At 39.3% G+C, this 24,014-nt stretch overlaps 1 protein-coding gene and 1 pseudogene across 1 annotated transcript in view; both read right to left on the bottom strand.

The window, feature by feature from the left end:
• The window catches only part of DOK6 (docking protein 6), a 496,981-nt gene that overhangs the window by 39,151 nt on the left and 433,816 nt on the right, over window positions 1-24,014 (bottom strand). The gene's annotated exons all lie outside the window — the stretch shown is intronic.
• On the bottom strand, window positions 1,749-19,881 carry LOC127492266 (polyadenylate-binding protein 1 pseudogene; annotated as a pseudogene).

Genomic DNA, 24,014 nt, shown 5'->3' on the forward strand with positions numbered 1-24,014 from the left:
CTTTGAAGATAAAGCAAACAATATGGCGTGTAACCTATTTTGATCTTTCAATAGTAACTTAAACACACATGTACCCCCTACACAAATGGACATGCAGGCACACACATAATATTATCACACAATAAGAAATATAAATTATTATATCTTTTGCCTTCATAATATGATGAAAAACTTCTTTGAAAAATGCAGATACAATTCAAATTAGTTTTCCTTTTCAAAAAAAGTTATTTGAAAGAGAGAGAGAGAGAGAGAGAAGAGGAGAAAGCCCTTCCATCTGCTACTCTCTAAAGGATTGCAAGGTCCAGGGCTGGGCTGGTGCAGGAGCCACCAGCCGGGAATGCAACCCGGTTTCTCAGAACCCAGGCTTCTCACATGGATAGCAGCAATTAATTTACTTAAGCCATCACCGCTGCCTCAGAGGGTCTGCAGTAGCAGGAAGCTAGAGTACGCAGGCATGGGGAGCTGCTGTCGTAACTACCATGTTAAACACATACGGGTTTCTTGTGGATTATTCATACATTTACACAAAGTTTCAGTTAGACTCCCAAAGCTTTGCTCAAAGTTTCAAAAAATGTGTACCCTATGTTAACCGAAATTTTCAGACATTCTCAGATGCAAACGTACTTTAAAACCATCTTGAAAATGTGGAGCTAGCAGTTGTCCATCCAGCTGGGTATCTGCAATGCATACCACAGTTCCTGGGTTCAGGTCACAGCCCTGCTCCCAACTGCAGCTTATAGCTAACGCGTAGGCTGGGGTAGCAGGTGATGGCTCAAGTACTCAAGTTGCTGCCGCCCACGAAACAGGCCTGGATTGAATTTCTGGATCCAAGCTTTTGCTCTGTGACTGGTGGTTGTGGGCACTGGGGGAGTGAGCCCTGGATGAGAGGCTCTGTCTCCGTCATGCTTTCTCTCTCAAAATGCATAAATAAATAAACGAATAAATAAGTAGATAAAGGTTACGGAAAATGAAAATAAAAGGTAAGTTTCTTTTGTTGGAAAGATTTTTGAAATCTATACATACAGGGTTTTCAAAAATTTCATGGATAATGTGTATTTAAAAAAATTTCATAATTTCAGAATTTTTTGCACCAAAAGAAGCTCATTTTTTTTTTGACAGGCAGAGTTAGAGAGAGAGAGAGAGAGAGAGACAGAGAAAGGTCCTCCTTTGCTGTTGGTTCACCCCCCAAATGGCTGCTACGGGTGGCGCGCTGCGCCAATCCGAAACCAGGAGCCAGGTGCTTCCTCCTGGTCTCCCATGCAGGTGCAGGGGCCCAAGGACCTGGGCTATCCTCCACTGCCCTCCCGGGCTACAGCAGAGAACTGGACTGGAAGAGGAGCAACCGAGGCCGGCGCCGCGGCTCACTAGGCTAATCCTCCGCCTAGCGACGCCTGCACACCGGGTTCTAGTCCCGGTCGGGGCGCCGGATTCTGTCCCGGTTGCCCCTCTTCCAGGCCAGCTCTCTGCTGTGGCCAGGGAGTGCAGTGGAGGATGGCCCAGGTGCTTGGGCCCTGCACCCCATGGGAGACCAGGAAAAGCACCCGGCTCCTGGCTCCTGCCATCGGATCAGCGCGGTGCGCCGGCCGCAGCGCACCGGCCGTGGCGGCCATTGGAGGGTGACCTTTCTCTCTGTCTCTCTCTCTCACTGTCCACTCTGCCTGTCAAAAAAAAAAAAAAAAAAAAAAAAAAAAGAGGAGCAACCGGGACAGAATCTGGCGCCCCAACCAGGACTAGGACCCGGTGTGCCGGCGCCGCAGGTGGAGGATTAGCCTTGTGAGCCGCAGTGCCGGCCCAAAAGAAGCCCATTTTTAAAACTGCATTTTTCCATGGTCTTTTTTGAGGTACTTTCATATATATTTTATATCAGATCAGGGTATGTTTGGGAAAAGATCTGGAATACTAAGGCTTATTTGCTTTTCTGTTTTGTTTCCCCACACATGCACAAGAGGCCTCTTACCAGTGTAATGGTTTTACGGAATACGGAATACTGAATGAAGAATACTGAACTGTAGAAACAGGTTCAATAAAATTATGGCTATACTTATTTTGCATGTGGCTATGCATATGTTAAAAGGACCACATCTATTTTATTTTGCATGGATTATTTCATCAATATTCTTATCTCCTGCATCATTACTTCTCATTATTCACTTGTTCCATGAACCTCGCAATGACCTTCATACCCTTGCCTTCCCATCTTCACCCTTCATAAAAGGCTATAAGGGGGAAATAAAACCACCTGTATAAGTGCTCGTGAACTTTCACCCTCTGAGATGAAAATACTACCTTCACGATGAGTTTAATGTCTCGCAGTCTGTATGCCCTGTTAGATTATAAACTCCAGGAGCAGGAACTGTGTCTCTTTATGTGCGGTGCAGTTCCTGGCTTATTGATGGCACTTAATCATAATAGCTGTTAAGTGAGTGGGTTTCAAACCTCTCCTTCAGAAGACTGTGAAATTATGTGAAATACAGCTTGCTCCCAAGCGCTGTCCTTGCTTCCACAGTACAAGGACTCCATCTTCCTTTCTGAACAGAAATTTATTTTCATCCTTCCCCTGTTGCTAAACTCCTCCATTCTTTATTTTTATTGAGCCCTGAAGATACTTCCTTTGGCAGATACTTCTACCAAAGTCAAAGTCAGAGAAAATTCAAACTCACACACAGCACTGGAAGCCAATGGCAGTTTGTGCCAAAATCTGAGACCACAGAGCAAGCAGGCTTGCAAATACAACGAAAAGGGGGTTTAAGATTTTCTGGGGAGTTTTACAAAGTAGTTGGGTAGGGGTTGAACTGGTTTGGTACTGAATCTCAGTCTGTGTGGCGTAATCCCAGTCATAATCTGAAAACAGAAATAACGACAACAAAAAAAAACTCTGATCTCACAGTGTGCAGGTCAGCAAGCAAAATCACAGATTGAGTCTATGTTGCCAACAGACTTAGAAAGACAAAATAAGGAGAGCTTGTACAGTGTGTAACACTTTAGCTTGTACGGTGTGTAACACTTTTCAGTATTTCTTTTGAAATTCTATTTTTAATTAGAATTAAAAGGACAGTAATAACTGACGATTGTATGTCTACATATTTTTTATTTTCATGGATTATGAAAGTTCTTTCTCAATACCTAAGTAGATTGAGGATTTGAACATTTGTCAATACAACTGAAAGGAAATTGTCTAAACCACAACAGCATACAATCTACCTCATCTATCTGAGCAACTGACCTGCTTAGAAATCTAAGCCGCTTTGGGGTAATTTATTAGGAAATTAAAAGTCTTACTCGTTCATGGTCTCTAAGAAAACAACTTCTCCGTGAGACTAGTCAAGTACCATGAAACCGAACCTTCCTCCACAAAGTGAAAACAACAAATACAGTCTCCTGTAGACAAGCAACTTGAAAAATTGTGATCAGAGAAAACCAGGCTTCTTGCTGACATTTCTAGATTGAATTACCTCTGGTTCTGTTTGAATGGATGATTTTGTTTCATGAATAAACTCACATGAAGTGGAGAATGAGGCAGATCTGTGGAGAATTAAAAAAATACCTTTTGGAGTCTTCCCTCTGTTCTGTCTGCATTGCACCCCTTCTGCAGAGTAGATCACAGTCATTTTGTCTCTAACTTTTGGTTTCTCACTGAATCCTTCCTTTGGAATTTTCTTCATCAGGAAATCAAGAGTAACAGACTCCGTCATATTCTGAGTCATATTTTCCTGCCTGGTGCCTTTTTATCTAGTTTTCTTGTGTTTGATATATTATTCTCATCTGCAGGTAGTTTTACATTGTATTCACGGGGAATTTTCTCAATGCTGAATAAAATACCTATTTAATTATCAGAAAATGGTCATCAGATGTCTAAAATATTTCTAGCATTATGGTAATAACAAAGGAGCATTTCATAAAATCATGACCATGGATTACCAAACATACATGGAAACTTCTAGAAATGTTAATTCAACAATATACTTTAAATTGGACAAATTGTTAATGATATAGTAAAATACTGCTGGGAAATAAAAAAGAATATGTAATCAGATAAATTAGCACAAAAATATTAAACATCACATAATAAAACCAAGCAGACTCTTAAACATTGACCTTTAATCTTTTGATCTTATATTTCTTTGATAGCCACTAATTATCCCATATTCATCGATGTTACTAATAATAAAGCAAAGCAGATTGCTTTATTTTTGTTTAAAGAATTTTTATTAAAGCAAGATTTTATAGTCTAAATTATATTTCCTTGCTCAGTTATCAATTCTGTTCTTTAAAACGCAACTGACATTCTGAGCTATTCCACAGTGAATAATTACAAAATTAAAGAAATGAAGGCTTTACATTTTTGTACTTTGCTCAAAATTCTTTTTTCTAAGATCTATAAAACATTAACTTGTTTTTATATTTTACTGTTTTTGTTGTTTTAAAATCAACAAGTAATATAGGACTAGCATTAAGCTTATTAGACCTGAAGTTTGCTTGATACCTAAGATTCAAAGTTTCCTTTCCTTTTAAAATTTATTTTATATTTTGCAACTTTTTCCACCATATTTAAGTTTTTCGATGTTTAGATACTTTTCTTTGGTGAAGCACGAGCATCTTTTCATGGTTCCCAATTGGTTCTAAGCAGTTGGGACATCGGTGGCACTGTTCACTGCTTCTGGGCAGCCTCTTTAGGTTGGTAGGCTTGCAGCACAGCTACAGCTTCATCAACTGTTGAATGCATAGACTCTGGAGACTCAAGCATGTGAAGAAGTTCTGAGTCATCAGTCTCCAGCAACGTGCCAGGGATTCTGCCAGCAGCACTACGGTGCATGGTTTGAATAAGAGGAACCAAACATTCACCCAACATTTGCTTTGGGGCAGATACCAGCATGGAAGCAGACGAAGGTTCCTGACTCTGTCCATCAACAGCAGGCTGGTGCGTGGTAACTTACGGCTGTGCATTAAGATGCTGTTGAGGACTGTGAACTCCTGCAGCATGCTTGTATGGTGGAGCAGTGTGGGCAGCAGCAGCTGCAGGATGTGGGCCCACTGTCTGCATTGATGTCTTAGCAGCATACTGTTGGATCTTGACTCGTGGAACCTGTGAGGAAGCTGGTGGCACGTACTAAGTGGTGGCCTAGGAGAGGCTGGGTGGATAGCAGTGGGCACACTTTGGAATGGATGAGGTCTGGCACACCGAGAAGTCCAGCAAGAACTTGGTCTTAGTTGAGCAGTTTGGCTATGAGGATTGTGTGCAGCATGGTTCTGAGGCTGTGGGATAGCTGCCATGAAGTGACCTCAAGGAGGCGCTGGCTTGTTAGGGTTTATCACAGGGCTGGGTACAGCTCCTACTCTTGCCATTCTCTGCATGTAATGGTTAGAGAGGTGAGCCTGGTGCTCTACTTTGCACTGAGCTAACGCTACATATAAGGGCTTGGTGGCCCGAATTCTACTGTTCATTTCTGTAACTGCTTTAGTGGCTTCTGGGGAGGAGAAACACAGAAAACCAAACTCTTTGATCTAACCACCCTCCATCATAACCTTTGCACTAGTGATTGTACGAAATGGAGAAAACTTTAGAGATGTCCATCGCCAATGCCATCATCAAGACTTTTCACATAAAGGTTAACACCTGGTATCTGGCGATCATATCTTGCTTCATCTGTTAACATCTGCACGTAAAGTCCATCTGGCATTGACTTTTTTCTGAATGTGACCAATGTAAATTTGCTTTCCATTGAGCTCCTTTCCATCCATCACATCCTCAGATTTCTATGCATCTTCCTACCTTTCAAGGACTGTGTCTTAAATAAATTCTTACTTTCTGAAACATTTTTATAGAAAAATATTCCATTTAAAATTTTCGTTTCAATAAAGCAGACATAATCATTTTTAGAAATTTGCAGTGAGTTTTATTTGGGTAAGTACTTATTGTTGTGGGTGCTCTTAACAGGGAGGAGAGGACACAGTGCCTACTGTTATGGAGCTGTGATCCGCTGTAGATGTAGAAAACTGCACAACTAAACATAGATTCATATAAAGCATGATGTGTCTTGTGACGGGGGAGTTCCAGATCATATGAGAGCACCCTTGGCCAGGTCCGGCCATGGTACAGGTACAAGGAAGAGGAGAATAGTGTATTATAAAGGATTCCCAGAGAAAGGTTCTAGAAAGAGACCAGAAGTTTGAGTTTTCCTTGCTTTCTTCCCCAGTGTTATTTAAATCATGTATTTAGCTATAACGTGTAACTATAATATTATAGCAAAAAAGATATCCTGATTATTTTTTAGCTGGGGTGGATAAAAAAGGCTGTGTCAAGGTGCAGAGGCAATAAAGAACACATAGGATGTTTTAATGCGGGTAAGTGAACAATGATTCAGCAATGAAGAGATCAGGACGACTGTGGCTGGCACCCGGGGAGGAGGTGGGTGTGTGAGAAGATTGGCCAGCTTGGGGTAGAAAGACAACGGAGCACAAAGTTTTAAGGGCCTCAGGAGTCCCAGAAAGCGGCTTAGACTTTCACACAAGTGCCACAGTGAATCATTAATGGGTTTTAAACTGGAGGTGTAGCAGTCATTCTTTCTTTTTTTTTTTAAACTTGAAAGACTGGGAGATAGAGAAAAACAGAGAGACAAAGCAGTCTCCCATCTGCTGGTTCACCCCTCAAATGTCTATAAAAGCTGGGGCTGGGCCAGGCCAAAGCCAGCAGCCAGGAACTCAATTCATGTCTGCCACATGCGTGACAGGGACGCAAGTCGTTGAGCCATCACCTGCTCCCTCCCAAGGTGTGCATTAGCAGGAAGCTGGATTCAGGAGCAGAGCTAGCATGCAAACCCAGGCATTTTGTTCTAGGGTGTGGGCACCCTAACTGGCATCCTAACCATTGTGTCAAATCCTCAGGTCCTGACAGTCAATTTTATTAAACTTGCACTTGCTGCAACAAATAACATGAATCCATAGCAAGTCATAGACAGGAGACCTGGAATTAGGAGAAACAGTTATGTGACTGGGTAAAAATGTATTAAATTAATTTCTGTTGTTTTGCAAAAGGAAAACAAAATAGGAAGCAGCATAACTTTGATTATCTCAATAAGCTACAGACAAACTGAAGGGGATACCATAGAGACATTATACATGATATTGTATAAGAACACTAGTTATGTGGGAAAAGGCCCAGGACAAATTGCTAAGGCAAGGCTAACTGGAAAATAGTAATGAAGGCATGACTTGACTGACTTAGAAAATCAGACTAAAGAAAAAGACTGGACTTATGCTTAAAGCAAAATGCCAACACATTTTTCTCTGGAAGATGTATTTAAAATTAAATTAAAATTTCTCATTTTATACTTGGTTCTCTTTTCTCTTTCCAAATTTTTTTTCAATAGCCATACATATTTTAATGAAGTATATCTGATTTAAATAGTAAATTGTTTAAATAAATATTCTTAGAGAATTTATAATATTCAAATTATGCAGTCCAAAATGTGTACCAGATATAGTTTATTACCTAGCACCTAATATCTTTCCCCAAAACATGAGTAATTTCTGAAGCATTAATGGTTTCTGAAAAGAGAAACTAAGTAGAAGCAAAATAAATGTAGAATAATGTAGCCTTTTTGCTATAAACAATTTGAAAATATAATGGAGAACAGGAGAAGCTAACTGAAATAAAAAATTTTTAAAAAATTCTATTCAGTGAGAGGCAATTTGGAAAGTAAGGTATCTAAAGGAAAATTTTAAAATACTGTATTATCACTTGATCTTAGCCAAAAAGCCGAGAAGCGATTTAAAATACTCTGAAATCAGGGAAACCCATACATCATGGCTTCAGGTTTCATGTACTGTTTCAGTGCAATGGAAAAGGAAAGCCAAATTGAACGGCCCTTATTTTTGTGACTTTATAGAAATAAAAGAAATAAAGAAAACCAAAAATAGTAAAAATAACTCCATGGAGATAAGCTGAACTGCAAATGTTTCTTTCCTGCTGATTTCTATTTGACGCTCAAAATTGTATATTCTGGGAACCAATTCCCACCCCTTGAAAGATAGCTATTATAATTACTTTTATTTGCCTTTATATTAAAGTCAAATGGCTTGGAGAATCAAGTTGTGTGGTTAAATTTAGAGGGTTTCTCAGCTGATGGCATCTGAGACTGGGGCCACTGAAGTGTGAGATAACTAATAGATTGGTTCGGTCACGGAGGGCACCGTGGAAATGATTGATTCTCAGATAAAGCCACACCTCAGATTTATTACGCTGTGTCTTCCACAAATAAGAGAAGCCTAATTACTCTGCATATTGATTCTGCATGTAAAAACCACTATGTTATATCCCACGGCCAGAACTTGTTGTGAAAGTAATTTCATTCTAGAGTTTACTTACTAGCTAGGGCTATTTCATAATCATGGATGCCCATCAGGCAATGCTAAAGGAGTAAATGCATATTTCTCTTTATATGGAAACTTATGGAGAAACACTTCTTTCTTTTTAACTTTTTTTTTTTCATTTTTCCAACACTGGATAATTTCAGTGGTTTCAGGATGACATGCAATTTTCATGACCCGTTCATTGGATTTTTGGATTACAGGCAAGTCAGAGTTAATGACTGTATTTATTTAAAAATAAGGTTAGAAGTTCCCAAATTTAAAATACTGAATCTCCTTTCTCAGCTAGTTTTCAGAATATTGCTGTTGAAAATAAACATCTTAAAAATAAGAACAATCATGGTCTTGTTACTTTTTACTTGTTGAACTCTTTTGTTTAATGGAGCAGTAAACCTTTGACTACAATGTAAAGTAAAAATATATCATCTCAAAAACTGAAATAAAGAAAGGGGGAGGGAGGGAGAAAGGGAAGAAATGAAGTATCACTATATTTATTCTTAGAATTTTATCTGTGGGAACCAGTGCTGTGGCACTGTGGGTTAAGCTGCCGCCTGCAGTGCAGGCATCCCATGTGGACACTAGTTCAAGTCCCAGCTGCTCCACTTCTGATTCAGCTCCATGTTAATGTGCCTGGGAAAGCAGTGGAAGGTGTCTTAAGTCCCTGGGCCCCTGCACCCACGTCAGATACTTGGAAGAATCTCCTGGCTCCTGGCTTTGCCCTGACAAAGCCCTGATGGCTGCAGCCAATTGGAAAGTGAACCAGTGGATTGAAGATCTGTCTGTCTGCCTGTCTTTCTCTCTAATTTTACCTTTCAACTACATAAATAAATGTAAAAAGGGTTAAGAACTGAGAGCCCAGTCTGCATTTAGACTGGAGTTTTAAAAAAAAACTGCCTCTATGAACTACAGTGAATCTCTTCCTTTGTATAAATATCACATTAACATGAGAACTGATGAGAACTGTGTTGTAATAATCACGAATTTGCTGTGGCTGTGACCCTGAGAATCTAATGTATCAAGAAATTCCTTAAAAATCAAGTGTTTCTAATTTTGTTAACTATAAATGGATTATGGAAAACCAATGTAAAAGCATTCATAGTCTCAGGTGAAGAAGTATTTTAACTCACTACAATTTCTTGTTTTTAGGTATATATATTTGTGATAGTAGTAATAATTGGGAATAATAATAGCAAAAATCATGACAGCACTGAATTTAAGTTTACTTTTTTTAATTTCTTATTTACAGGTCAATATTGTCATCCTAGTTTCCTGTCCAAAGTTGGTCTTGTTTTAAAACCATTCTATCTGTAAGAATAATAGTAGGAATGCGTTCAAGCTAAACAATGTATTCTAAGTGAAAATTCTTGTCTATCTTACCTGCAGACATATGCATGGCAAAAAAGCCTAAACTTTGTAACACTGAAAATAATAACATGACACTAATATTTTAGTTTATTTAATAATTTCAAAGTTACACAAAACAAAAAATAAAAACGGTATTTTCTCCTAAACTTTGGTAAGATTAACTTCTGGCATGTTAGATAACCTAAACTTACACAGAGATTTGAAAATATATCCTAAAGCACAAATGCTATTCAATGAATCAAGCCAATTTTTACAATGGTTAAACTGCTCTATTTGTCTTCTTATATTATTTACTGTTAATAATGCACAGACTTCTAAGTATTTATTTAGACACAAATTTCTCTCTTCCAGACTATAAATCTTGGTTCTCATGGAGACAGTGGATGCTGGAATTAGAACATTCTACAATTCTGTATTATTCCATATTCTATACTCCACAGCCAAAAATATATTTCCAGCAGGAATTTTAGTTGTTGGTAACATAAAGCTTTTTCTCACATGCTACCCTTATTTCCAGCCATTAAAAATGTTGTATTGAACTTACATCATCAAACCAAGCTGCCTTTATATATGTTTTCCTCTTTTACTCCCATTTAGTTGCTTTTATTAAAACAAGTCACTACCAGTGATTGTATTTCAGTCTTTCTTGTCGTTTTAATTGTTTAAATCTTGCCCTCCAGTAGCTAAAGGATTACAGGAACCACAGCCCCTGAATTTTTCCAGGTTGCCAGTTTCATTTATAATTGAAAGTCATTTTTCCTGGAGATTATACAGGGGTCTTCAAAAAGTAAATGGAAAATGTGCATTAGCTTTTAATTCCATCTTTCATTAATTTTTTGAAGTCCTTTTATGTGCTTTTACATATATATATATATGTAGGTAAAACTTTGCTTTGAAGTATGTTAAAATATGCTTATCTTCCTCTGTAAAAAATATTGCATTTTGAAAGGCAATCTAATTTTTTTACATGTACCATTAAAACATGTACCATTGAAAAAATTATTTTTGCCTATTTTAGGACTTTTATTTAAAGGTGTAGTAATTTTAATAAAATATTTCACCTTGTTGGTTGTTATGAGTAGATTTCTGTGTATTGTTTCAAATTTTCTTTCATATAAATATAAGAAATAAAACATTATCATAGTTCTTAAGTTTTGGAATTTTTTATAGGTTACTTTTTATATTTTCTTTGACAATCTTTTATATATTTATGTATGTATTTGGGAGAGAGAGAAAGAGAAAAAGAAAGAGAGAAAGAGAGAGAGAGAAAAGAGAGGAGACAGAGAGAAAGAGCGAGCTCCATCTTCTGGTTCACTTCCCAAATGCCCACAATGGCTGGGGCTGAGCTGATGCCAAAGCCAGGAGCTCTAAATGCAATCCAGATCTCCCACAATCACTGGACTCATCAATGCTGCCTTCAGGAAACTGCATTATCAGAAGTTGCCGTCAGAAGCTGGGTAATGAACACAGGTATCCAAATGTAGGAGGCAGTTGTCTTAACTGCTAAGCTGAACACCCACTCCTGATTATCTTTTCTCAAGGATCCTATTTTCTGTATGTTGGATATTCCTTTACTATCTTCAATATTCATCTCACTCTCTAACACTTTTTATCTCTTTATTTCATTTTGGTTTAAATTTTTTCCTCTTTTTCATAAGACATTGTCTGTTTTATCTTTATTTGGTTTTGGCTTAAAATTTTTCCTTATCTTTTCTTTTTCACAAGATATTATCTGCTTTATTTAGTTTCTATTACGTTCTTTTAATTTTCTCTTCAAAAATGATTTCTTTTATTTCTAATTCTCTAGTTATGCTGCCTAATTTTCATGTTTTTCTAATCATAAATTATTTTACTAACCTCATTTTGAAGTAGAAGTTTTTTTTTTTTTTTTTTTTTTTTTTTTTACCATTTTAATAGTAATTTTCACAAGCTTTAGGCAGGCCTAAAGCTTTTTCTAGTGTTTACTTTCTGTTAATGTAATTTCTTGAAGTTATATAAGAAGACAAGTATAGATAATTTTTTTTGAAAAAATATTTATTTATTTATTTGAAAGGTAGAGATACACAGAGAGAAAAAAAGAGAGAGGAGAGAGAGAGAGAGAGAGAGAGAGAGATATCTTCCATCTGCTGGTTCACTCCCCAAATGGCTGCAATGGTGAAGCTGAGCCAGACTGAAGCCAGGAGCCAGGAGCTTCTTCCATTTGTCCCACATGGGTGCACGGACCCAAGTAGTTGGGCCATCTTCCACTGCTTTCCCAGGTACATTAGCAGGGAGCTGGTTTGAAGTGGAGAAGCCAAGACTCAAACCTGTGACCATATGGGATGCTGGGATTGCAGGTGGAGGCTTAACTTTCTATCCCACAGTGTTGGCCCCTAGACAGCTTCTTAACTTTGTAAAGATTACTATTTTGTTTCTGTCACATGAAAATACAAAGTAGCTTGTTTTCTGGCCCCAGTATTTTTCCCATTCTCCATTTCATTATTTTCCAGATGGTTTTTTGTCATTTCCAGTAAAATATTCTGCAGGATTGCAATGTTCTTATAACCTCTGTCAGTACATGGTTGAATCAAAAGTATGGATACTTAAAAGTGCTAATGGAAAGTTCAAGGACACCAATTGTTATTGAATGGCTTCCTAGAGGTTGCCTATGTTGCTGTGTAGCTTAGTGATCATCAATAACTGGGCAGTGGTAGTACTCAACCACTTTACTTTAATGAGGCTTCTGTTCTCTATGGGTGGATATATGTGTAGCTAGGAAGAAAAAAGGTCAGGTTGTTTCCAAGTCTGTCTTGGATTTTACTTTGTAATGGGCTCTTTTCTTTCTCTGTTGCTTATCATACAGCTTCAGGTCAGCCAAGAGTGTGTGGGTAACAGGCCTTGCTGTTCTTTGCTGAGATGTGCTCAGTCTCCGCCATGAACCTGAGCTTGGTCTAGTACAGTCATTGACTGCCCACTGAGATTTTAAACTACCTGGCAGAGAACGCCAAATGAAAGCAGAACAGGAAACAATGCCGCAGATTCTTATTGTTCTTACCCCAGGCTCAGCAATATTTCAACATAAATGCTTCTCAGATTTTTATATAGCTTTTCTTTATTTTTAGAGTGTTAAATATTTTTTTCTCTTCAAGTTTATGTAATTATAGTTAGTTTAGTGGCAGGAGGATTGATTATCTTAATTATTCACTCAACCATAGTAAAAAGCCATCAACTTATTTTTTACTAAGATGTCATCAGTTGTCAGAAAAACAAATTCTATGCAACAAATTGTGTTGGAACAAGTTAATATTTATATTGGTAAAAAAAAAATGAGCCTGCATCCTGACTTCACTCCATCTAGAAAAACAGATTTGAGATGGACCAAAGACCATCAAGGACTGTTGAGCTTCTAGAAGAAGACACAGGAAGTCACCTTCTTGAGCAAATAACTTTTTTTTGAGAAGACTTAAGGAAGCACAAATCATAAAAAATGTAAAATTAGGGGCCAGTGCTGTGGCACAGCAGGTTAACGCCCTGGCCAGCAGTGCCGGCATCCCATATGGGTGCCAGTTCTAGTCCCAGCTGCTCCTCTTCTGATCCAGCTCTCTGCTATGGCCTGGAAAGGCAGAAGAGGATGGCCCAAGTCCTTGGGCCCCTGCACCCACATCAGAGACTTGGATGAAGCTCCTGCCTCTTGGCTTCAGATCGACACAGCTCCGGCCGTTGCGGCCATCTGGGGAGTGAACCTGCGGATGGAAGACCTCTCTCTCTGTCTCCACCTCTCTGTGTAACTCTGACTTTCAAATAAATAAAATAAATCTTAAAAAAAAATGTAAAATTAAGCATTTTCAAAATGAAGACATGATTAAGAAAGCATAAAGCAAAGCCACAATAAAGAAATTAGACAAAATTTTCAATACGTATATTTGAGAAATAACTTGTATGAGGAAAAACAAAGAATGCCTGAAAAATAAATGCAACAAGACCCAAAACCAAATCTTGAAGAGTGACAGACTTGAATGTGCATTTTGGAGATGACAATAATCACATGAAAATATATCCAACATTATAATTCATCACATCAGTGCAAATGAAAAGTGAAATGTGAGATAAATAAAACACTGGAATTGCTAAAATTAATAAATCCAATAATACCAAATATTAAATAGAAAGTGAGGTAACTGGAATTGCCAACTGTTTCAGTGGATGTAACTGAGAAGACTGATGCTACTAAATGTTGAAAAAGCAACTGGGACTCTAATACATTGTTTGTGGAGATGTAAAATAATGTTTGAGGTTGTCCTATAAAGTTAAACATATATCCAACATATTACCTTGTGAGTCTTCTCCAATTACTTACCCAGGAGAAATGAAAACATATTTCACAAAAACCTGCACAAGGTTGCTTTTGGAAGTCTTATTAATGATAATGGAAACTGGCATTAATCCATATGATGATGAAAAAGAGGGAAGATAAACAAATAGTAGTGGAATCACACAATGGAATAGCATTCAATGTTGCAGACAGTAATGGAGCAACAGTAGGAAGAAATAAAGTACTAAACAACTCAACAATATATATTTCAAAAACGCATTGAGTGAAGGAATTCAGACACAAAATAATATGCATAGTGGGACTGTATTTATAGAAGTCCAAGTATATGCTTAAGAGATTCTACAGTGCTATAAATCAGAATTCTATGGAAATCTGGAAGGAGACACAAGTGAACTTTCTTTGGGCAATGTAAATTCTGTATCTCATTTTAGGTGGTTGCTTAATGAGTATATTTTCAGAACTCAAAGACCTGGACTAAAGGTTTGTGAATTAAGTGCAATTATAAAAAATGAATTGTATGGAAAAACATAGGTTAATCAAGTTGGCCTTTCATGCGCATCTATATAAAACTTCAGAGTATAAACTTTGGTAAAAATCTGAAGAATCAGATTTGGAGACAAAAATTGCATTTCAGTACGTTGTTGCCTGCCTTTGTAAACATCTGACAAAAGAACAAAACACTAAGTGATAGCCAGTGTGAAGGATAAAAGGGGCACCTCAACCTAAACTCTGTGTAACATCCCTGTAATAACTACTGTAGAGTGGTAAAAATCATAAGGAGATGGCCGGCACCACAGCTCAGTAGGCTAATCCTCCGCCTTGCGGCACCGGCACACCAGGTTCTAGTCCCCGTCGGGGCGCCGGATTCTGTCCCGGTTGCCCCTCTTCCAGGCCAGCTCTCTGCTATGGCCAGGGAGTGCAGTGGAGGATGGCCCAAGTGCTTGGGCCCTGCACCCCATGGGAGACCAGGAGAAGCACCTGGCTCCTGGCTTCGGATCAGCACGGTGTGCCGGCCACAGCGGCCATTGGAGGGTGAACCAACAGCAAAGGAAGACCTTTCTCTCTGTCTCTCTCTCTCACTGTCCACTCTGTCAAAAAAAAAAAAAAATCATAAGGAGAAAGAAATGTTGTGGCAGTCCAAGAGAGCAAAAAATTACATGCTGTTAAGACAATACTTGAAAAAGTATTAACAGAAGAGGTAGAAGTTAACCTATGGGAAGATATTTACAATAACAGTTTCTTATATCAAGTTTATATTCAGAATTACACAGTACATTAAAGCCATTTTCCCTAGCACTAGCAAAATAGATTCCTGCTTCTGTTTTATGTTCTGGTTTAATGAATAGAGGTATTTTGTAAAGGTTAATGTCATTTCAAGATGCTCACATCCTGAGGCACCATTCTGACAACTTTCTATGTTTCCTAAATGAAAAGAAGCCACTTTTAAGAGACACCCCAGTAAATGAGACACAGCTTATATAGCACGTAGTAATCTCAGATAAGTGGAACAAGAATTTTAAAATATGAAATTAAGGCTGTGAGATACACTTTCCTAATCGTTTGTCTTGTGTTTTCCACATTTTATATGCATTTGCAGTGAGCAAATTATCTGGCTACAGTGAGGATGGAAGTTCATTCCCATAAAAAGCCTACATCTCTTTTTTCAAAGAATCTTAGAAGAACTATTTCAGGGCAGTGAATTTTTAAATTATAACTTCTCCTTTCAGTTGAGATGTCCTATCAGCTGTGGTAGTTTTGTACAGGCATCAATCACTGGTATCTGATTCTTTCCTGATAAATATAGCAATTTTGTCTTTCCAGAGTGAAGAACTGGAAATTAGAGATTAATTTCTGCAAAATTACTAGATCAACAAGTGCAATTTCCAGAGAAAGTGCCCAAGCTCTCTTAGGCTCTCACAAGGCTATTTTCGTCAGACCTATGTGTTGGACTCACAAATATTGATAAGAAATTGATTAGACTTGCGGGGTACGGGAATGAGAGGTGGCTCTGCTGATTTTGCAAATTCTCAGCGGCAATTTTTCATCATGTGGGCTAGCAGCAGTCAGGCTTACAGGAACTCTTTGTGACTGTGGATCCCTAGGCATTCCTACAAAGCAAGTCAGGCTTATTTGTGTGTTTTCAGGACTCCTCATTCCTGCCGCCGTACTGTTTCTAAGCTCCCTTCAAAGTGACAGGAGTGGCTGGGAGCCACCTCTGCCTAATCCAGTAACTGAGACTCGGGCCACAGCCAGCGCTCCCTGCCCTGTCCACGGCCCAGATAATTGCTGCGACATTTCATTTCTCTCTTCTCTGAAGAAACACTCAGGCAGAAAGCTCATTCTTCTAGAGAGAGCCCCAGGCCCTCAGTTACAGGATGATTGCAGCTCACCAGCCCGTGGCCAGCTCCTTGCCTGCACGGTTGAGGGCTGCTTGCACAGCGTGATTACTCAGAGGAAAAATCCGCTGGGCAGATACATAGAGTTGTTGCTCTCCTTCCCACTTGTTAGGAGGTGGCTCAAAGCAGATAAAGTTTCTCATTAAAGATCACTACTCTCAGTGCAGCAATGCATCCTATTTATCCTGCCGGCCCAGTGGATAACATTTCCACACAGCCTGTCACTCAGCGAATTCCGTCTGTATAATGAAAACGAACTTTGTAATGAAAGAGTCACTGGCACCTTGAATAACACACAGTCGGTGTTCAGGACACATTTGTTAAAGAACACAAACATCAGAGAATTGGACCCTGATCTTGCGTTAAGCACTGTTCTGAGAGATTTTTGTCTTTTTTGTCAACTTTTTCTGGTCACTGGTTTATGCTATGTTTTAGAATATCCCTATTAAGATTCACAAAATGTCCATGTCTACTATATAAATAGCTTCTTAGCTTTGTAGAAATACCCTCGGACCGTTCATCCCGTGTTTTGAATGAGGATTTCAATGACTGTGGTAAAACATAGTCCAAATGGAAGAGATTGAAGAGCTCAGCATTTTCAAGCCTCGATGACCTTTAACCATGTGGTATGCATCTTACATGAGAACCGTACAGCCCAAAGAGTAATCAGCTTGTCCAGGGTTGTTCCAAGACGGATGACCAGAGTGGAATAAAAACCCAAGTGTCCAAACACCCACAGTAGTGCCCTTTACATTGTATCTGTCGATAGGGAATGATGGGCCGGCACCGCAGCTCTACAGGCTAATCCTCCACCTAGCGGCGCCGGCACACCGGGTTCTAGTCCCGGTCGGGGTGCTGGATTCTGTCCCGGTTGCCCTTCTTCCAGGCCAGCTCTCTGCTGTGGCCCAGGAGTGCAGTGGAGGATGGCCCAAGTGCTTGGGCCCTGCACCCCATGGGAGACCAGGAGAAGCACCTGGCTCCTGCCTTCAGAACAGCGCGGTGCGCCGGCCGCAGCGCGCCGGCTGTGGCAGCCATTGGAGAGTGAACCAACGGCAAAGGAAGGCCTTTCTCTCTGTCTCTCTCTCTCTCACTGTCCACTCTGCCTGTCAAAAAAAATAGGGAATGATGAAGATGAAAACATTCCTCAAATTATTAGTTACCTGTCCTGAAATGTCAGTTCCTGAAATATAACACGTGACCGATACTGCTGCCAGTTTTCCCAAGCCCCAGTGCCACTTCATTCTAAAAAACACAGTATTAGATTTTATAGCTGAAAAGTCTTAATGATGCAAAAATGTATTTGGTAGGTTTGGAAACTTGCTTTTTGTTGGCTGATTGCATGAATGCGAATCTCTGCCAGGGAGGCCATGCTTGCTCACAACATTACAAGAAGGAGCTACTTTTGTAGGAACTAAGCTGCCGTATCTCTGGATAGTCAATACAACTACTCACAACCAGTAAGTGGTGGGCATATTGGGGGTGCTAAACATGAGATGGCATTTGGTTAAATTCAATGCCCATGATATCACAGCATCTCAGCAAAACCATAGAAAATGCCTCAATTTCACTGAGAGCGGCTTTTACCTTTCAATCCCACTGAGTTTTAGTCCTGTAGTTCTTAGTATAGATGTTTCTTTTTTTTCAAGGAACCATGGAAATTTAATTTCTTCCTTGATTCCTTATGTTCCCCCAGAAAAGGTAAAGATGTTGGGAACTGTTAATGCTTCTCAGAAATCTTCCCTTTTCTCTCTAGTAGTGGGAGAAACTCAGAAAACTTGGGTTTAAATTCTTGCTGTTACCTGCACCTGCACAGTTAAATAATTTAATTCTGACCTCCATATCCTTCCGCAGGCCCTCATATAGTCTAACATGCCCTTTAGAAGACACTGTATTTAAAATAAAACACTATTTTGTGAACAATGTGTGCCAAGGCAACCCTATCCACAAATTCAAAGTGGGCTCTGGCAGTGTGTGGAATGGGCAGGACGCCACTTAGTGAGAATCTCGTGCAGGGATCAGTCAGCTGGACTCTGCTGTCTACAGCCTGAATTCATTATCGATTTATGACTGTGCCACCTGTTGGATTTAAGATAGGTAGAAAATATTGTATGCCTGGGATAGTGCCTTGCATTTGTAGATAATAAACTTATATGCTGATTCTATTTTAAATAAAATGATGTTTTTGTGTTTGTATTAAACTTCTAGAAACTGTAACCCAAAGATTACAGTCAAAATTTGAAAATTCACCTGAGAGCTTTAAGTCAACCTTGTGATGAGTTATGCTTCCTGTCTGCAAAACAGTTCACAAATGACACAACTGCTTAATACTGTAGTGCTATTTTCTTTTTGCCAAAAATAGGAGATTTAATAAATACAAAGTAATGTGATGATACAACTAACTGTTTCTAATGTATTGGATATTTATTTCAATATTTCATAGAAGATGGCTGGCTATAAAGATGAATATATTTTGTCTTTAAGTACTTTCTCATTTTCAGTCATGCAGTCTATATTTTAATAGATCATACTAATTTTCTCTGGAAACAATTGTTTCTTATTTTTCTGTAATTTGCACAGGTTTTTACTATTTCCTGAAAGATTATTTACCTGAGTGATCTAGGACAAAAAAACCTGGAAGAGCATGTAATATGTTGTAATTTAAAGCCTGAAGGATCAAGTGATCTTATTCTTGCTGGGAGAGATTTGCTTACATCCTAGGATAAGGTTCACAGTTGGACTCCAACCGTGCATTATTTCAAATATTGCCAATGACTGAAAACTAGGATCTGAACATCTCCTATAGATTTTTTTATTTTTTGACAGGCAGAGTGGACAGTGAGAGAGAGAGACAGAGAGAGAGAGAGAAAGGTCTTCCTTTTCCATTGGTTCACCCTCTAGTGGCCGCTGCAGCCGGCGCACCGCACTGATCTGAAGCCAGGAGCCAGGTGCTTCTCCTGGTCTCCCATGCAGGTGCAGGGCCCAAGCACTTGGGCCATCCTCCACTGCACTCCCTGGCCACAGCAGAGAGCTGGCCTGGAAGAGGGGCAACCGGGACAGAATCCGGCGCCCCGACCGGGACTAGAACCCGGGGTGCCGGCGCCGCTAGGCGGAGGATTAGCCTAGTGAGCCGCGGCACCGGCCCATCTCCTATAGATTTTAGAAATTTAAAAAGCCTTACAATCTTTCTTTAATGCAATAGCAGAATTAATTATAAACATTTTATAAATTTTATTATTCAGTGGTTCTCAAAAACACTGTTTTTAAATGGCAGACGTGCCTAAAGCTTCCGCTAGAATAGGGGACATGTTCCCCTTTGAGAAAATCTCTGTCATAGAGGACTTGGGAGCTCAGCAGCGCCTCTCCGTCGTCTCTGAGGCTCTTATCTTGTAACTTCCCTGCAGTGGAAAGAGGAATCTGCAGTGCCTTTTCATTCACGTGCATGGGGAGTCGCAAGGGATATCTTTGTTTTCTAGAAAGAGTGAGTATCCCCTGAGATCAGACTGCAGTCTCCCCTAAGGACCTCACGGTGGTGTAGAGGGTTTGGTAGCAGGACACCTGCCAGAAATTCAACTTAAGAAGAAAAAGCACTTAAAATGTATTTGGAAAAAAAATTTATTCAGAACTCGAGACTCAAATACTTCCAGCTGAACTCTGAATGGTTAGCCATAGTTAGATTTGTAAAACACTGTATTTCCTATATTTAATCTGTTAGGATGTGATTGGTACATTGATATAATTTTGAAAGAATATTGACAAGTACTCTTGTAAAAAGTTTTATTAAAATGTTGTTAGGTATGGGGCCAGCACTATGGCGTAGAAGCCTCTGCCTACAGTGTTGGCATTCTATATGGATGCTGGTTCAAGTCCCGGCTGCTCCATTTCCAATCCAGCTTCCTGCTAATGTGCCTATGAAAGCATCAGAGGATGGCCTGAGTACTTGGGCCCCTGCACCCATATGGGAGACTCAGAAGAAGCTCCTGGCTCCTGGCCTTGGCCTGGCCCAGCCAATGAATGGAGTCTCTCTCCCCTTTCTTTCCCTTTCCCTCTCTCTCTCTCCCTCTCCCTCCACCTCTCCCTCTTCTCTGTATCTCTGCCTTTCAAATAAATAAATAAATCTTTAAAAAATATTATGTTAAGTAACATGGACAATTCCATGTGTTCAGTTGTTTACCACAATATAAAACAAGAGTACAATTAAAGTCAATTATAGCAGTTTCTTATCTTGTGTTGAACTATTACAACTTACAGAGATAATATAGTTTTCTCTGTTTTTAAATTGTGGTTATAGCACAAATATACACATACACCTGATCAATATATGATCAAAAATCCATTCTGTTTAGAGTATAGTTGTTTTGTGAGAATTTAGGAAGCTTTACCAATGTAATGTAAGCATTTAATTTTGGTATACAAAGAACAAAATAGAATAAAACAAAAGTAAAGGGAAATACAGGACTCCAATTATTTTAAAGCCAGATTTCTCTCTCTCTCTCTTTCTCTCTCTCTCTCTCTCTCACACACACACACACACACACATTTACCATGCATTATTTCATTAGAAAATATTTAATGATTTATATAAACCCAATGGATAAGTACTGGAAAAGAAAGAATTCAAAATTAGGGGGATCAAAATTGTACTGCCTTCATTTTTCACCATGGTCATGCATACTTGGACTCATCATATTTGCAATCCAAATATATAGTCTTGGTTATTTCTATTTGACAGCATTTTAAAAAAAGTAATATTAAGACATTATTCATCCTTAAGGAACTGCAATAAATGTCACTAATTTAACATTTTAGGGAAATGTTTATTGGGAACACCATCCATGTTAAAAATGAGCTGGAGTGATGTATACTCTATTGTATTTTAATGAGTCACATTATCTCTGTACTTTAGTTATCCAAGGAAAACACTTCCATTATTTCATGAGATAGCCTTGTTAAATGTGAAAGAAAACATGGGGCAGCTTAACCAATTTTTTTATGCTGCTCATTTATAGATTGGAACATATTGAAGAAGTAAATGATATAGCTATTTATCATCAGGCATTCTGCCTTCATTACCGGGTGATTCTGTTACTGACGTGGGTATGTTTAAGTGGCATTATGATTACAATTTACACATTCTGATTACACTAATGCATATTGTTTTATGCCAGCCACTTTTGCCGGGCTTCCAAATGATCAGTCAGGACCCATTGGATAGCTTTACTTGCCAAGTTTAAATGAGTCACATGCTTGACATTATCTTAATGCACCTATTCCTTAATTTTTTAAATCTGCTATATAACATTGGAAACTTGAATTCTACACTTTTGATGAGTCTACACAATGAAAATGGGACTGAGCTCCTTAATTTCTTCTGTTTTACAATTCTTCCCATTTATGCTTATAAATTCTGACTACACTGTGCAAGTAAATCAGTCATTGCTTTGTTTGTGAACTACAGAGCTGTCTGGGTGAGTGAGAGGAAGCCTTAGGAGAGTCCCAGATTCTCAGTGATATTTGCACATACAACCAGCAGTGCACTGATGCTGTGACTTTGTTAATCCCGCTTTGTGTGAAAAATATTGGGGCACTCAGTTCAATATAGAACAGACTTAGATTATCCTTGGTTGCTCTAGAATCCCATTCACTCTTAAGAGTGGAGTACACAGAAGTGGAAGACAGGGAGCAGGCAGTTAGCCTTGAGTTAATATGTCCACATCCGACATCAGATGCCTGGGTTCTATTCCAAGCCGTGGCTCCTGACTCCATTTTCCTGACTCTGGGAAGCCTGCCTCCTGCATGGATTAAGTTCCCAGTTCTTCGCTTTGACCTGGCCCATCCCTGGGCTGTTGTGAACATTTGGGGAGTAAACCAGCTGATAGGAACTCTCTCCTCTCTCTCTCTGTATGTGTGTCTGCCCTCAAAAAATAAAAATAAAATATATTTCTTCTTTTGTGAAATGCCAGTGAGAGCCTTTGCTCATTCCTTAACTGAATTGCTTTTTTAAACGTTGAATTTTTTTGGTTACTTCTATGTTTGTGAATATTAATCCCATGTCAAACAAGTCACCTGCAAATATATTCTCCCATTCTGTCAAATGGCTCTTCACTCTTGATTGTTTTCTTTGCTGTGCAGAAACTTCTGAGTTTGATATAATCCCATTTGTCTAGTTTTGGTTTTGTTGCCTGTGCTTTCAGGATCTTATCTGAAAATTGGCTGAACATATGCTTTCATAACTTCTGATTTTACATTTAGGATCCATGTTGAGTTGATTTTTATATGTGGTGAGAGATGAGGTTCTAAGTTCATTTTTCCACATTTGACTATCCAATTTTGCCAGTACCATTTATTGAAACAATCCTTTTTAAAATTAGATTGTTTTTTGACACACAATAATTGTACATATTTATGGAGTACATAAATGAAGTATGTAGAAATGATTTTCCTTTCACATGGAAATACGAAAATTAGAAAAACACAAGTAAAAGGTTGACGAATGGATCTTGCCAAGTTTCCTCTGACTAGTAAAACCTGCTGGGGTTACATGGAGGGCCAAATTATCAAGAGTCTTAACTAAGGCCCAGTGTTCAGAGAATGTCATACAGGTAACAACAGGACATATATATTGGGTATGTAGGAAGCAACTACTGTCATATAGCTACATAAGCCAGAGATAAATTCTGCAATAATGTTGAAAATAGATCTTAAGAGCCAACAAGTTTTTGACTGCAGTTATCAGAGGTTAGCTATGATTCCCTGTACCCCATGGGAGACCAGGATAAGCACCTGGCTCCTGCCACCGGATCAGCGCAGTGTGCTGGCCGCGGTGGCCATTGGAGGGTGAACCAACGGCAAAGGAAGACCTTTCTCTCTGTCTCTCTCTCTCACTATCCACTCTGCCTGTCAAAAAAAAAAAAAAAAAAAAAAAAAAAGGAAAAGATGCCGGCACCTTGGCTCACTAGGCTAATCCTCTGCCTTGCGGCACTGGCACTCCGGGTTCTAGTCCCTGTCGGGGCGCCAGATTCTGTCCTGGTTGCTCCTCTTCCAGGCCAGCTCTCTGCTGTGGCCACGGAGTGCAGTGGAGGATGGCCCAAGTACTTGGGCCCTGCACCCCATGGGAGACCAGGAGAAGCACTTGGCTCCTGCCATCGGATCAGCACGGTGCACTGGCTGCAAGGCGCCGGCCACGGCGGCCATTGGAGGGTGAACCAACGACAAAGGAAAACCTTTCTCTCAGTCTCTCTCTCTGTCTACTCTGCCTGTCAAAAAAAAAAAAAAAAAAAAAAAGAAAAGAAAAGATGTTTTTCTCACATCTTCTGGGGGACGTGGAGGAATAGCCAGGGCCCCTGATCTGAGGGCACACGGGGTGAGGCAGTGCAGGGCAGTGCGTGCTTTGCTAAGTCTGTGACAGTGGATCTCACACTTGTTAAAACAAAACATGGCCAAGTCAAGGTCCAACCTCAACTAAGAATCCTGGAGCTGAGCTACTGTTTTTTTTTTTTTTTGTTTGTTTGTTTTTTGTAAATTTTATAGTATAATTTAGATATAGAAAAGTGAACAACCCTGAGTGTAGGTCAATG

This window comes from Oryctolagus cuniculus, chromosome 10 (genome assembly GCF_964237555.1).
Source record: "Oryctolagus cuniculus chromosome 10, mOryCun1.1, whole genome shotgun sequence".
Taxonomy (NCBI): domain Eukaryota; kingdom Metazoa; phylum Chordata; class Mammalia; order Lagomorpha; family Leporidae; genus Oryctolagus; species Oryctolagus cuniculus.